Source organism: Triticum dicoccoides, chromosome 3A (assembly GCF_002162155.2).
Source record: "Triticum dicoccoides isolate Atlit2015 ecotype Zavitan chromosome 3A, WEW_v2.0, whole genome shotgun sequence".
NCBI classification, from domain to species: Eukaryota; Viridiplantae; Streptophyta; class Magnoliopsida; order Poales; family Poaceae; genus Triticum; species Triticum dicoccoides.
This window is the reverse complement of record NC_041384.1, coordinates 748737241-748752930: the sequence shown is the minus strand read 5'-3', so window position 1 is coordinate 748752930 and position 15690 is coordinate 748737241.

The following is a 15690-nucleotide window of genomic DNA, read 5'->3' as shown; positions in this document are numbered from 1 at the left end:
ATATGATGCAACTGGAAGGTTTTGTTGATCCAAAGGGAGCTAACAAAGTGTGCAAGCTCCAGCGATCCATTTATGGACTAGTGCAAGCCTCTCGGAGTTGGAATAAACGCTTTGATAGTGTGATCAAAGCATTTGGTTTTGTACAGACTTTTGGAGAAGCCTGTATTTACAAGAAAGTGAGTGGGAGCTCAGTAGCATTTCTGATATTATATGTGGATGACATATTACTAATTGGAAATGATATAGAATTTCTAGATAGCATAAAGGGATACTTGAACAAAAGTTTTTCTATAAAATTCCTCGGTGAAGCTGCTTACATATTGGGCATCAAGATCTATAGAGATAGATCAAGACGCTTAATTGGACTTTCACAAAGCACATACCTTGACAAAGTTTTGAAAAGGTTCAAAATGGATCAAGCAAAGAAAGGGTTCTTGCCTGTGTTACAAGGTGTGAAGTTGAGTAAGACTCAATGCCCGACCACTGCAGAAGATAGAGAGAAGATGAAAGATGTTCCCTATGCTTCAGCCATAGGCTCTATCATGTATGCAATGCTGTGTAACAGACCTGATGTGTGCCTTGCTATAAGTCTAGCAGGGAGGTACCAAAGTAATCCAGGAGTGGATCACTGGACAACGGTCAAGAACATCCTAAAATACCTAAAAAGGACTAAGGATATGTTTCTCGTTTATGGAGGTGACAAAGAGCTCATCGTAAATGGTTACGTTGACACAAGCTTTGACACTGATCCGGACGATTCTAAATCGCAAACCGGATACGTGTTTATATTAAACGGTGGAGATGTCAGTTGGTGCAGTTCTAAACAAAGCATCGTGGCGGGATCTACGTGTGAAGCGGAGTACATAGCTGCTTCGGAAGCAGCAAATGAAGGAGTCTGGATGAAGGAGTTCATATCCGATCTAGGTGTCATACCTAGTGCATCGGGTCCAATGAAAATCTTTTGTGACAATACTGGTGCAATTGCCTTGGCAAAGGAATCCAGATTTCACAAGAGAACCAAGCACATCAAAAGATGCTTCAATTCCATCTGGGATTTAGTCCAGGTGGGAAACATAGAAATTTGCAAGATACATACGGATCTGAATGTTGCAGACCCGTTGACTAAGCTATTCCACGAGCAAAACATGATCAGCACCAAGGCTCCATGGGTGCTAGAATCATTACTGTGTAATCTAGATTATTGACTCTAGTGCAAGTGGGAGAACTGAAGGAAATATGCCCTAGAGGCAATAATAAAGTTATTATTTATTTCCTTATTTCATGATAAATGTTTATTATTCATGCTAGAATTGTATTAACCGGAAACATAATACATGTGTGAATACATAGACAAACAGAGTGTCACTAGTATGCCTCTACTTGACTAGCTCGTTGATCAAAGATGGTTAAGTTTCCTAACCATATACATGAGTTGTCATTTGATTAACGGGATCACATCATTAGGAGAATGATGTGATTGACTTGACCCATTCCGTTATCTTAGCACTTGATCGTTTAGTTTGTTGCTATTGCTTTCTTCATGACTTATACATGTTCCTATGACTATGAGATTATGCAACTCCCGTTTACCGGAGGAACACTTTGTGTGCCACCAAACGTCACAACGTAACTGGGTGATTATAAAGGTGCTCTACAGGTTCTCCAAAGGTACTTGTTGGGTTGGCGTATTTCGAGATTAGGATTTGTCACTCCGATTGTCGGAGAGGTATCTCTGGGCCCACTTCATAATGCACATCACTATAAGCCTTGCAAGCATTGCAACTAATGAGTTAGTTGCGGGATGATGTATTACGGAACGAGTAAAGAGACTTGCCGGTAACGAGATTGAACTAGGTATTGAGATACTGGCGATCGAATCTCGGGCAAGTAACATACCGATGACAAAGGGAACAACGTATGTTGTTATGCGGTCTAACCGATAAAGATCTTCGTAGAATATGTAGGAGCCAATATGGGCATCCAGGTCCCGCTATTGGTTATTGACCAGAGAGGTGTCTCGGTCATGTCTACATAGTTCTCGAACCCGTAGGGTCCGCACGCTTAACGTTCATTGACGATATAGTACTATATCAGTTATGTATGTTGATGACCGAATGTTGTTCGGAGTCCGGGATGAGATCACGGACATGACGAGGAACTCCGGAATGGTCCGGAGATAAAGTTTGATATATGGGATAGTAGTGTTTGATCTCCGGAAGGGTTCCGGGATTCACCGGAAGGGGTTCCGGATGTTTCCCGAAATGTTTGGGCACGAGAACACTTTATCTGGGCCAAAGGGGAAAGCCCACGAGGCTTTTGGAAAGTGCAAAAGGAAGTTTTGCGGAGATCAGAGGCTAGACGCCAGGAACCCTGGCGTCTAGGGGGTAGACGCCGGGAACCCTGGCGTCTAGCCCTGGAGTCCGAGAAGGACTCTTGCCTTTCGGGTGAAACCGACTTTGAGGAGGCTTTTACTCCAAGTTTCGACCCCAGGGCTCAACATATAAATAGAGGGGTAGGGCTAGCACCAAAGACAGATCAAGAAACACCAAGCCTTGTGCCGGCAACCCCGTCCCCTCTAGTTTATCCTCCGTCATAGTTTTCGTAGTGCTTAGGTGAAGCCGTGCGGAGATTGTTCTTCACCAACACCGTCACCACGCCATCGTGCTGCCGGAACTCATCTACTACTTCGCCCCTGTTGCTGGATCGAGAAGGCGAGGACGTCACCGAGCCGAACGTGTGCAGAACTCGGAAGTGCCGTGCTTTCGGTACTTGGATCGGTCGAACGTGAAGACGTACGACTACATCAACCGCGTTGATATAACGCTTCCGCGAACGGTCTACAAGGGTACGTAGACAACACTCTTCCCTCTCGCTGCTATGCATCACCATGATCTTGCGTGTGCGTAGGAATTTTTTTGAAATTACTACGTTCCCCAACAACTAGTAGTAGGCTAACATTATGGCATTCGTGCTCCACCTTGTAACATAAGAGGTGAGGGGGGTGGCGCACTCTATATAAGCCACCCCCGCCACTAGACTTGGGGGCAGGCCCTCATTCTTCTCCTCTAACTCTCATCTCTCTCACCACTAGTCTCAGGACTTAGCTTAGGCATTGGGATCCATTCTCCTCTCTCTCGCACATTGTAATCTCTGGATACATACTCAGATAAAAGAAAGTCTCTCCAGAGCACGAGACACAGAGCTGTTATCTCCACCGCGGGTGGCCCGCACTCGCTAAAACCACCGTGTCATCCATATACATCTCGATAGATCATGCTCCTTTACCTTATTCCTTATTATTGACGGAATCGTTCCCACGACAGTTGACACCCACCGTGGGGCATCGCGTCTATTGAGCCATGATGCAAATGATTTTTTTTCTTGAGTCTTCGGCAGCGGATCAACGACCATCGCCAGAGAAATCGGCCGCTGGATGTCTAGCCATTGCGCCATTCGAACAAACAAAAAGGATCAGAGAAGTATCCATTCGATCTTAATCTTTTTACAATAAATCATCTAACAATGAGTTTATCTTTTGCTCCTATAGGATCAGATACACCCATGCATGATCGATCATAAAGCAGAGAAGAAGAGAAAAGGACAAGTCGTTCCCCATATTTCTTACCTTCTCACAGGTTCAACATCAATGACAACCATCAAAAACGACCACCGGCGAGCGGTCCGTCCCATCGTCTCCGGCCTCGTCTACGACGCCGTCGGCAGGCTCGTACAAACGCCTTCCAGCGCGGTCTGCCGCGTTGTCTCCGGCCTCGTCTACGACGCCGTCGGCGAGCTCGTACAAACGCCATCCTGCGCGGTCCGCATCGTCTCCTGCCTCGTCTACGACGCCGTCGGCAAGCTCGTACAAACGCCCTCCGGCGCGGTCCGCCGCGTCGTCTCCGGCCTTGTCTACGAACGCCCCTACACACGGCCACCTCCTCTCGTCGGCGTCAATCGCTCGGCGGCTGGGCTTGCGTTTGGCACGCATGCATGCAGACTCCTCTAATCGCATATCCCACTTGCATGCACGTTACAGAAGGAGACGAAAGGAAATTACTTTGATTGACAAATCAATGACAATTAGTGCGCGGCCAACAGAAGAAAACTGTCATTGCATGCAGCAGGCGTTGGCGTTAACTAGCAAAAAGTGCCCGTGCTTTGCAACGGCAGAAAAATTTATCACATGTGTTCTTTAATTTTCCCCTAAAAATAAATATATTTCCATGACTATATCACAAAAATGTCAATGATAGACCGAGTAAAATTATTTTGAAATCTGAACTGCTTACAAGAATGTCAATATAGTGCGAGGGATAGTTGGGGCGTCATAAACTTATCATGACTAGTAGAATGCCCGTGCGTTACTACGGGCTACAATGCATACATATGGATATTAACCTGCACAACTCAATAGGTATATACTCCCTATACAGCTGAACATGCCCTGCACAACTCCCTGCTGTGCTCTGGAGGGAGTCATAGAAAAATAAAAACATGTCCATGAATTCGTTCATGGAGTTGGATAGTCAAAGATACATAATGAACCAAAAAGAATTAGTAGCAAATCATGACTAATGCAGATGGCAAAGCTATTGGGAACGGTTCATCACATGGACAAACATCAATACAACATGGAGAGAGATAAATTTTCACAATGAATCTCTGTGTTAATTGTATAGACATCATCAATTATAATGGACGGGACAATTTATGTGATTTAATCCTTGCAAGTAAAGGTTTATGCAGTATATAGATTTTCTATGACTGCCTCTTGCATGTTCGATTTTAAATGCAAAAGATAGGTAGCCTGAATGTACCAAATATTCGTTAGAGATTTATTCCCTCTGTATTGAAGACAACTATAGGAGTTCTATTATATTAAAATATATTTGCAAGTGGCAATAGGATAAACTTAATTGACACAAATACTATACGCTAACTTGGAAACGAGCCTAACTTACATACTTACTCCCTCCGTTTTTTTAGTTTGCATATAAGATTTGGTCAAAGTCAAAATTTGCAAAGTTTGACTAAGTTTGTTGAAAAAAAATCAACATCTACAATACTAAAGCTATATGGTATGAAAATTAATTCATGATGCATCTAACAATATTGATTTCATATTGTGAATCTTGATTTTTTTTCTATAAACTTAGTCAAAGTTGATAAAGTTTGACTTTGACCAAATCTTATATGCAGACTAAAAAAAAGGAGGGAGTACATACTTACATATATAGGTCACTAAAAAGATTAGCCACCTCTGTAGGTATTAGGTAGGTACTATTTTTTCAACCTCATAGTCCAGTGCAGCAGCACATGACTTTTAACCATCAATTTTTTTCCAGAGATTTATGGTCAAAGTATGAAGTTAAATAATCAAATTATACCTTTAGTAGTAGAGATTTTAGAATGTCGAGAGTACGGTTTACCTGAGAAAACCAAACTAAATATCTCACTTTGCAGTACATGCGTTGGACCTACATATCTAAGCTAAATTCTCCTAAGAAGGGAGTGTTACATAATCTAGGTGGACAAGCTATCAACGGCTCTAGTAATGCATGGAGCGTCATTATCTAGTTATTCTATTTAACCAGTTCATTGCTGCTACAATCAAGCAGGCACTAGAAAGGAGAAAATTTTCAGTACGTACAATTTGATATCATGAAATTTTATAATCTAAGAGACAGTAATCGTATAATTTAAGAGGTTGCAGTATGTATGTGTTGTAGTATGAACTATGACATAAAAGGGAATCGAGCAACCTCTTATTCCAACATCATCGCTTGTCTGTTTTAAAGCATCTGGAAAGGGAACAACATGAACGTATTTCATGACCATGATTCACAGCCAGACAAATCCACTGTGGTGTCTAAGCTTCACCTCTGGGATAATTGTGCTAAGGATTCCCAAAAGCCACACTGCAATAACAGAGTATAAAATTCTACTCTGCCTTCTAATTTAGGCGTTTCTCCCTTGTCCGCAAATATAAAACTTCAATTATTCTCATATGCCCTGAAGTTTTGTACTCATTAGTTCAATGTTCAGGTCAGCAAAATACCTGTTGTAGTTCCTCTAAAGAAAATTTTGAATGGGTGACTGTAGTTACATCAATGTTGTCCTTGAGATCATTACTGGCCATATAAATAAACCTGAAGACTGTAAAAATTAAACAATGATACATACCGACAATAACTCTTTAGTCCACGTGAGAGCCTGAGTGCAACTTAATGTTAGTAGTTGCGAAGAGTTGCATGTATTACTGCAGTGCTCCTTGCCAAATAGATGAAACTCTTCTAGTTGAACATTCAGACAAACGGGACAAGCTATAGATGACACATGCCAGTCGTTTGTACATTTCTGGACAACATAAACAAAAATCACAAACTGGGAGACTGCATAATGTATAATTTCCAAAATACTTTTTCAGCATCTGCATTCGTACTTGCATTTTATTACGTGCACATAATGATAGTTGTGCTTCTAAAATCATTTAAGCAAGAATCATCTAGGATAAGATTTGTTACTAATAATTTTGTTTAAAGAGCGGTAATCAAGCCGAGATTGGACTTCCAACTAATATGTAGCATGTTTTCGCAAAAAAAAAAACTAATATGTAGCATGATTGCATAGCCTCATAAAAGCCCTTTGCTTCTTCGCACATGAAGACTACTTTGCTGCACATATCTGTAGCGCATTTACAAGAGAAAATGGCATGGTTCACTAGTAGAAAAAGGGGCTTTTGTCCCGGTTGGTAAGGCCCCTTTAGTCCCGGTTCTCGAACCGGGACTAAAGGGTCGGTACTAATACCTCTCCCTTTAGTCCCGGTTCAATCCAGAACTGGGACTAAAGGGTGCGGCCACGTGGAGCTCCACCTTTAGTCCCGGTTGGTAACACCAACCGGGGCTCAAGGAAATTATATGATTTTTTTTTTGAAATTTTTTTTTGAAATTTTTTTTTGCATTTTTTTTATTTTCAAATTTCTGAATTATTTTAACCTCTAGTCTGTAATCACCACCCCTCATCACTTCTCAATTTATCCTCTAATCACCCCTCATCATTCCAAATCATCTAACTTCCGGAACGGTTACCCATCCTCCCACTCCCCCAGCCTGAGCACGCTTAACTTCCGGGTTCTATTCTCCCTCGCTCCAAGTCTGCACTTGTTGTTTTCCTGACAATAGTAAGATGTCAATCCTATTAACCTTCAGGAATTTTACTTGAGCATGAAGTGACACATTTCATAGTTTTATTTTGAAACTATTGTTTTAAAAAACAATAATTATTTAGTAACACTAATATTTCTTGAATAATTAGTTTGACCATTGTTTGACCACAGTTTAACCGGATTTGACCAAAATTGAAATAACTAAAATAATTATTTAGTAACACTAATATTCTAGAATAATTAGTTTGACCATTGTTTGACCACACTTTGCCCACTGTTTGAATTTTTTTCGATTTTTTCCACTCTAGATCTTAAAAGCCCCGTAACTTTTTTCTATTAGGTTTTTGAGGATTTTGAAAATGTTTAACGGGGTAGATGGTTTTTGAGGATTTTGAAAATTCGGATGTAACTTTTCAAGTAGATGATTTTTCATATAAAAAACTTTTTCATCCGAGTTAGTATGCAAAAGTTATGCCCATTTTTACAAATTTCAAAGAGATTTTGCAAATAAAGTCAAAATTCACATTTGCAAATTTTCCCAACAACTAGACCACATATCACATGGGAAACTTATTTTCTTTTTTTTTTTGACATTTCCATCATTTTCTTTTATTTATTTTTAAAACTGAAAAGGCGATCCAGGGGGGGGGTAGAGTTGGGACCTTTAGTACCGGTTCGTGGCACGAACCGGGACTAAAGGTCTCAACCCCATTAGTCCCGGTTCGTGCCTCAAACCGGGACTAAAGGTCTAATCTTTAGTCACGGTTTGAGGCACGAACCGGGAGCAATGGTGGTGGGCCAGGAGCGAGGCCCATTGGTCCCGGTTCATCCCACCAACCGGGACCAAAAGGTCCAGATGAACTGGGACCAATGGCCCACGTGGCCCGGCCGGCCCCCTGGGCTCACGAACCGGGACCAATGCCCCCATTGGTCCCGGTTCTGGATTGAACCGGGACTAATGGGCTTACCCGGCCTGGACCAAAGCCATGTTTTCTACTAGTGGTTGTAGCACATATGTGTATGGAAGATAGCAAGGGAAGATGCATGTACATCAGAATAGAATAAGCGGAACAACCTTAAATAAATTCAGAGATACCAGTTGTTTCTGCCTGTTTCTGAATCAAAAATGGAGAAGTGCCACTGTACCAAGGTGTGTTGAGTTTGACACGAGGATGCTCTGTCATTCTTGGTTTCTCCTTACTACATAGGAGAGCTGCTATTTGTTTCAGAAGCAAATAATGTGGACGCATCAGGGTCTGTTGAGATTGATGCGTGTCTTCCAAAGAACATCCTGGGACACGCCGGGGTGCGAATACACTCCTGACTCCAAGCTGCAGCAGCTCGACGTCATGGCTGAGCTGATCCGGCGGCGCTAGCAACTCCTGTGCGGCCGGCCTCGGATCGCGGGACGCGATCGTCCTCGGATCACGGGCTCAACAGGCGCGGGCGCGCTCCCTCGACCAGCCAGCCCCACGCCCCCACATCATCAGCAGGCAGGGCCGCATCCTCTTCGTGCTCCACGCCGCGGTCCCGTGCCTCGCCCAGCTAGTGTCGCGCCTCCACGTCACCAGCAGGAGGGGCCAAATCCCCCTCGTGCTCCACGTCGTTGTCTCCCTGCATGCATGCACCAGGCGAGGCGGGATCTCCTGCATCCACAGATTCTGTGGACTCCAGGATGATTGGTGGAGACGGGGCTGCACCAGACTCACCCAGATCTTCTGCGCCAATGCCAGCAGGATTGACCGGATCTTCTGCAGCCGACTCGTCTGTGCAGCATGTACAGCCAGCAACTTCTACACGGGTCATGGCACGTCTACAGAAAGGTATAAAGAATCCAAAAATACGTACTGATGGCACTATATGATATGGTATGTTGTGTATCTCAGGTGAACCAACAACGTTGAATGAGGCACTTGATGATCCAAGGTGGAAGAAAGCCATGGATGAAGAATATACCGCACTCATGAAAAATAAAACTTGGCATCTCGTGCCAGACTAGAGAGGTAAAAATGTTATTGATTGCAAATGGGTGTACAGAGTTTAAAAGAAGGCAGATGGAACTGTTGACAGGTATAAGGAACGTTTGGTTGCAAAAGGTTTCAAACATCGCTATGGTATAGATTATGAAGATACCTTTAGTCATGTTGTGAAAGCTGCCACAATAAGACTTGTTCTAGCTATTGCTGTGTCCAGGGGGTGGAGTTTGCGTCAGCTAGATGTGCAGAACGCGTTTCTGCATGGTGTTCTGGAAGAGGAAGTTTACATGAGACAGCCACCTGGGTATGTAAGTAAGAAAACCCCCCATTATGTATGCAATCTTGACAAGTCGCTTTATGGGCTGAAACAGGCACCTAGAGCATCGTACTCTAGGTTAAGCACTCAGTTGAGATGTCTTGGTTTCTTTGCATCAAGGGCTGATACATCATTGTTTATTTACAACAAGGCAAGAGTAGTCATTTTTGTGCTTATCTATGTTGATGATATTATTGTGGCAAGTTCATCACAAGATGCTACTAATGCTCTTCTACATGACTTGAGCTCAGAGTTTTCCTTGAAGGATCTAGGAGATCTTCACTTCTTTTTAGGTATTGAGGTTAAGAAAACTCAGGATGGTATAGTATTGAATCAAGAGAAATATGCCAATGAGCTTCTGGTTCACATGGGAATGAAGAACTGTAAACCTGCACTCACTCCATTGTCCTCTTCAGAAAGAATCTCAGCCTATGAAGGGGATCATCTTCAAGAGGTAGAAAGTACAAGGTATAGAAGCACTGTTGGAGCATTACAGTACTTGACACTTACACGTCCAGATATTTCATTTGCTGTTAACAAAGTATGTCAGTATCTGCATGCTCCTACCACTGCACACTGGTCAGCTGTCAAGAGAATTGTGAGATATGTAAAACACACTGTGAGCTTGGGCCTTAATTTCAGGCGTTCTAATTCTACACTTGTTAGTGCATTTTCTGATGCTGATTGGGCAGGTTGTAGTGATGACAGAAAATCAACTGGAGGCTTTGCAGTCTTCTTTGGGTCCAACCTCATCTCCTGGTGTGCAAGAAAGCAGGCAACAGTATCAAGGTCAAGTACAAAGGCTGAGTATAAATCTTTGGCAAATGCCACTGCAGAGATTATTTGGTTAGAATCACTACTTGAGGAACTGGGAGTTAAGTTAAATCGTGTCTCATGTCTTTGGTGTGACAACTTGGGTGCAACATACTTATCTGCAAATCCTGTATTTCATGCCAGAACAAAACATATTGAAATAGACTTTCACTTTGTACGTGAAAGAGTTGCAGACAAGAAACTTGAGATACGATTCATTCCTTCCAAAGATCAAGTAGTGATGTCTACTACACAACCTTCTTCTTGTAGACATTGTTGGGCCTCCAAGTGCAAAGGTTTGTAGGACAATAGAAAATTTCCCTCAAGTGGATGACCTAAGGTTTATCAATCCGTAGGAGGCGTAGGATGAAGATGGTCTCTCTCAAGCAACCCTGCAACCAAATAACAAAGAGTCTCTTGTGTCCCCAACACACCCAATACAATGGTAAATTGTATAGGTGCACTAGTTCGGCGAAGAGATGGTGATACAAGTGCAATATGGATAGTAGATAAAGGTATTTGTAATCTGAAAATATAAAAACAGCAAGGTAACTAATGGTAAAAGTGAGCGTAAACGGTATTGCAATGTGTGGAAACAAGGCCTAGGGTTCATACTTTCACTAGTGCAAGTCCTCTCAACAATAATATCATAATTGGATCACATAACTATCCCTCAACATGCAACAAAGAGTCACTCCAAAGTCACTAATAGCGGAGAACGAACGAAGAGATTATGGTAGGGTACGAAACCACCTCAAAGTTATTCTTTCCAATCAAGCCGTTGGGCTATTCCTATAAGTGTCACAAACAGCCCTAGAGTTCGTACTAGAATAACACCTTAAGACACAAATCAACCAAAACCCTAATGTCACCTAGATACTCCAATGTCACCTCAAGTATCCGTGGGTATGATTATACGATATGCATCACACAATCTCAGATTCATCTATTCAACCAACACATAGGACCTCAAAGAGTGCCCCAAAGTTTCTACCGGAGAATCATGACAAAAACGTGTGCCAACCCCTATGCATAGGTTCATGGGCGGAACCCGCAAGTTGATCACCAAAACATACATCAAGTGAATCACGTGATATCCCATTGTCGCCACAGATATCCACGGCAAGACATACATCAAGTGTTCTAAAATCTTTAAAGACTCAATCCGATAAGATTACTTCAAAGGGGAAACTCGATTCATTACAAGAGAGAAGAGGGGAAGGAAAAACATAAGATCCAACTATAATAGCAAAGCTCGCGATACATCAAGATCGTGCCAAATCAAGAACACAAGAGAGAGAGATCAAACACATAGCTACTGGTACATACCCTCAGCCCCGAGGGAGAACTACTCCCTCCTCGTCATGGAGAGCACCGGGATGATGAAGATGGCCACCGGAGAGGGATTCCCCCCTTCGGCAGGGTGCCGGAACGGGTCTAGATTGGCTTTCGGTGGCTACGGAGGCTTCTGGCGGCGGAACTCCCGATCTATTGTGCTCCCTGATGTTTTTAGGGTATATGGAGATATATAGGCGGAAGAAGTACGTCGGTGGACCGAAGGGGTGGCCACGAGGCAGGGGGCGCGCCCCCTACCCTCGTGAGCTCCTCCTTCATCTTCTAACGTAGGGTCCAAGTCTATCCGGTAGGTTTCCTTCCATAAATAACTTCTCCAGTTGATTTCGTTCCGTTTCGACTCCATTTGATATTTCTTCGAAACACTGAAATAGGCATAAAACAGCAAATCTGGGCCGGGCCTCCGGGTTAATAGGTTAGTCCCAAAAATGATATAAAAGTGTATAATAAAGCCCATAAACATTCAAAACAGTAGATAATATAGCATGGAGCAATAAAAAATTATAGATACATTGGAGACGTATCAAGTAGCTGATGGATTAACCAAGGCACTGTCGTTGAGACCATTTGAAGAATTCAAGAGGAATCTGAACCTAGGATAGTTGAGATTAAGGGAGGGTGTTAGAGTTTATGTTTATCTCTACTTGTAATCTCAACCAACCATATCTTCTTCTCCCTCTCTCCCGTAGCTATCTAGGACTCATTGTAACAACCTGATCACATGCGATCGGTTCCCTCTTGCTTGTAAGCCAAGGCATGGTTGTTTGCCCATATCAATATAAATCAAACGCGGCTCCTCATCAAGGAGTAGGAACGCTTCCCAATCTACCGTTTTCGCCAACCTGCACAGGAACAAGAGCAGAACTGGTGCTGGCAATATTATCATCATTTTGGTTAGTGCAATTGTCTCCCCCTTGATCAAAACTCCGGAGATTTTCAGGAAGGAGTAGAATTTCTTTTCGAAGGAGGGCACCGGCGTTGGGATGTAGGGATGCAAACGGGAAGATGGACTCATCGAATACGACATCTCTGGAGATATATACCCTCCCTGTGGGGACATCCAAGCACTTGACTCCTTTGTGCATGGGACTATACCCTAAGAACACACATCTCTTTGAACGAAAAGCAAGTTTACGTGTATTGTAGGGTCGAAGATTTGGCCAACATGTACAGCCAAAGATGTGAAGAGATGTGTAATCTGGTGTTATACCAAGGAGTCGTGTGATGGGTGTTTCAAGTTTGATGACTTTACTAGGAAGCAAGTTGATAAGGTATGTGCCAGTTAAGAAAGCTTCATCCCAGAACTTAAGTGGCATGGACGCATTAGCTAGTAACGCAAGCCTTACATCAACAATGTGACGGTGCTTTCTTTCAGCAGACCCGTTTTGTTGGTGAGCATGAGGGCAGGAAACATGGTGAGAGATGCCAAGTTTTTGAAAGAATGAGTTGAGTTTCTCATACTCACCTCCCCAGTCTATTTGCATAGCAATAATTTTTTAGTTCAGTTTGCGTTCAACAAGATTTTGGAAGTTGATGAAAACTTGGAAGACATCATATCTTTTCTTTAGCAAGTAAATCCAAGTAAATTTACTATAGTCATCAATGAAGCTTACATAATAGGAAAATATTCCAACGGAAGTGGGGACTGGCCCCCATACATCTGAAAAAATGAGTTGCAATGGTGCAGTGGACACACTGGTAGAGATAGGGTAAGATAATTGATGACTTTTTGCTTGTTGACACGGATCACAAACTGACTCAACACTAGGCTCAAAAGAGAGTTTATTCTTGCTAAGGACATGTCTAACAATTACTGAGGACGGATGACACAAGCGACTGTGCCACTTTGCTGGCTTGGCAACGAGATACGCTTGTTTATTTGACGCTGATGATGATGATGATATGAGTGGGTAGAGGCCTCCTACACACCGTCCTCTAAGAATGATTCTCCGTGTGACTAGATCCTTAACCAAGAAAAAATAGGGATGAAACTCTATGAGAACATGATTATCACGAGTAAATCAATGAACAGAAAGGAGACTTTTTGCTGCTTCAGGAACATGTAGAATATTTTTCAGATGCAAATTTTTGATGGGGTTTTTAACAATTGAACTACCAATATGTGTTATTGCCATACCAGAACCGCTTGCCGTGTGGATTTGATCACCTCCGTTGTACTTCTCCCGCATCATCAGCTGATCAAATTCTCCTGTGATGTGATTGGTGGCTCCCTTGTCGGTGTACCAATTGGTATCCACACCGTAGGTGACTGCATGCGCCGCCTTCTCTTCTGGTTCTCCATCTTCATAGCGCCACCAGCAGAGCCGCGCCCCCTGGATGATATTTGAGACATATCTGGCACCCAGGGTTGTCGCGCTGCTGCTGATCACGCGCCTGTTGTGGTTGGTTTGCTCGCTGGCGCCCTCTGTAGCTGTTTCCGCCGCGAGCAGGAGAGGGCTGCCGATCTCCACGGCCACACCCCCTTGTGCCACGCCCACGGTAGGGTTTCCCGCGACCTTGGCCGCGGCATCTGTAGGCTGCGTTTGCAGACGTGTGGAAGCCACCTGAAGATGCGTCGGCCAACATCTCCATCCTCTGGTCAAAGGCAGAGATTTGGGCAAAGAGCTCGTCGGCGGTGATCGTGTTCTTGATGGCGCCGATCGACGCGACCATGGGATCGTAGTCACGGTCCAGCCCCGCCAAGACGTAGTCCACCATCTTCGGGTCGGAGACCGGACGGCCAGCGGCTGCTAGCTCATCGTCGAGGTTTTTCATCTTGGCCATAAAGGCAGAGCTGGACATGGTGCCCTTCTTGGTGTTGGTGATCGCAATTCTCAGATTTGTGATCCGAGACTGCGATTGGGAGGCGAAGATGGCTGTCACTGTTGTCCACAACTCGAAGGTGGAATCCTTCCCGATGACCTGCGCAAGTATTTCTGGGGTCATGGAGTTCAGCAAATATGATAGCACATGTTGATCTTTGGCGATCCAGGCCGCATACAGCGGGTTCGGCGCCATGGCCGTGGTCTTGTCCGCCTGCGTGGTCTCCACCATCTTGGGCGGAGCTTCGTCGCTGTTGTCCAGCAAACCAGTCACCTGCGCGCCTCGCAGGGCTGGTAGGACTTGTGCCTTCCAGAGGATGAAGTTTCCTCTCGCAAGCTTCTCCGTCGGTGGTGACCCTAGGTTGAGGGAGGCGGACGACAAGGAAGACATGGCGACGGCGGCGGCGGTTGTGTTTTGTGGTCTGTGGTTTTGTTGTGGCTAGATGTGTAGGGAAGATGTGGCTCTGATGACCATGTTGGATTGGGAAGTGTTCCTACTCCTCGATGAGGAGCCGCGTTTGATTTATATTGATATGGGCAAACAGCCATGCTTTGGCTTACAAGCAAGAGGGAACCGATCGCATGTGATCAGGTTGTTACAATGAGTCCTAGATAGCTACGGGAGAGAGGGAGAAGAAGATATGGTTGGTTGAGATTACAAGTAGAGATAAACATAAACTCTAATAGTCCTTGGACCTTGGATGGAGACATCTCCTCTCCCACACCACCTGTGGCACCTTGGTCGTCTCGAGCTCGCCAGGGCTGTTGTGGCTCCTTTTTCTTCTCCCAGGAGCTCGCAAGGTTAAGCTCGTGCACATCAGATGCAACACCCCCCCCCCCCAGCTCGCCAGGGAGGTAACGAACGAGGTCCGAACTCCTCCATTATATGGCACCTTTATAACCGACTAGCACATATGCCTGTGTGTTGCAACGGGAGATAAAATTATCATGTTCATCAGAACATTCAACAGTGCGAGATACCGGCCCCTAGACGATGCCACCCAGCGATGGTAGTGGGGCAAATGAGGTGGGCTCCTGCCTGATGGCGCCCAAGACAAAGGTGCATTGATGCGGGAGTCGGCTAGTTGACGCGGTAGTTGATGAAGATGTGATGCTATGTCGTTTGCATGCAGCCATGCACACACCTTGTACACGTTCGCACCCGCCTATCTAATGCTATCGCCTTGGACACGGCTCCTGGACGATTTCATATGTCTAGGTTATCAATGAGAACTTTCATCGGAA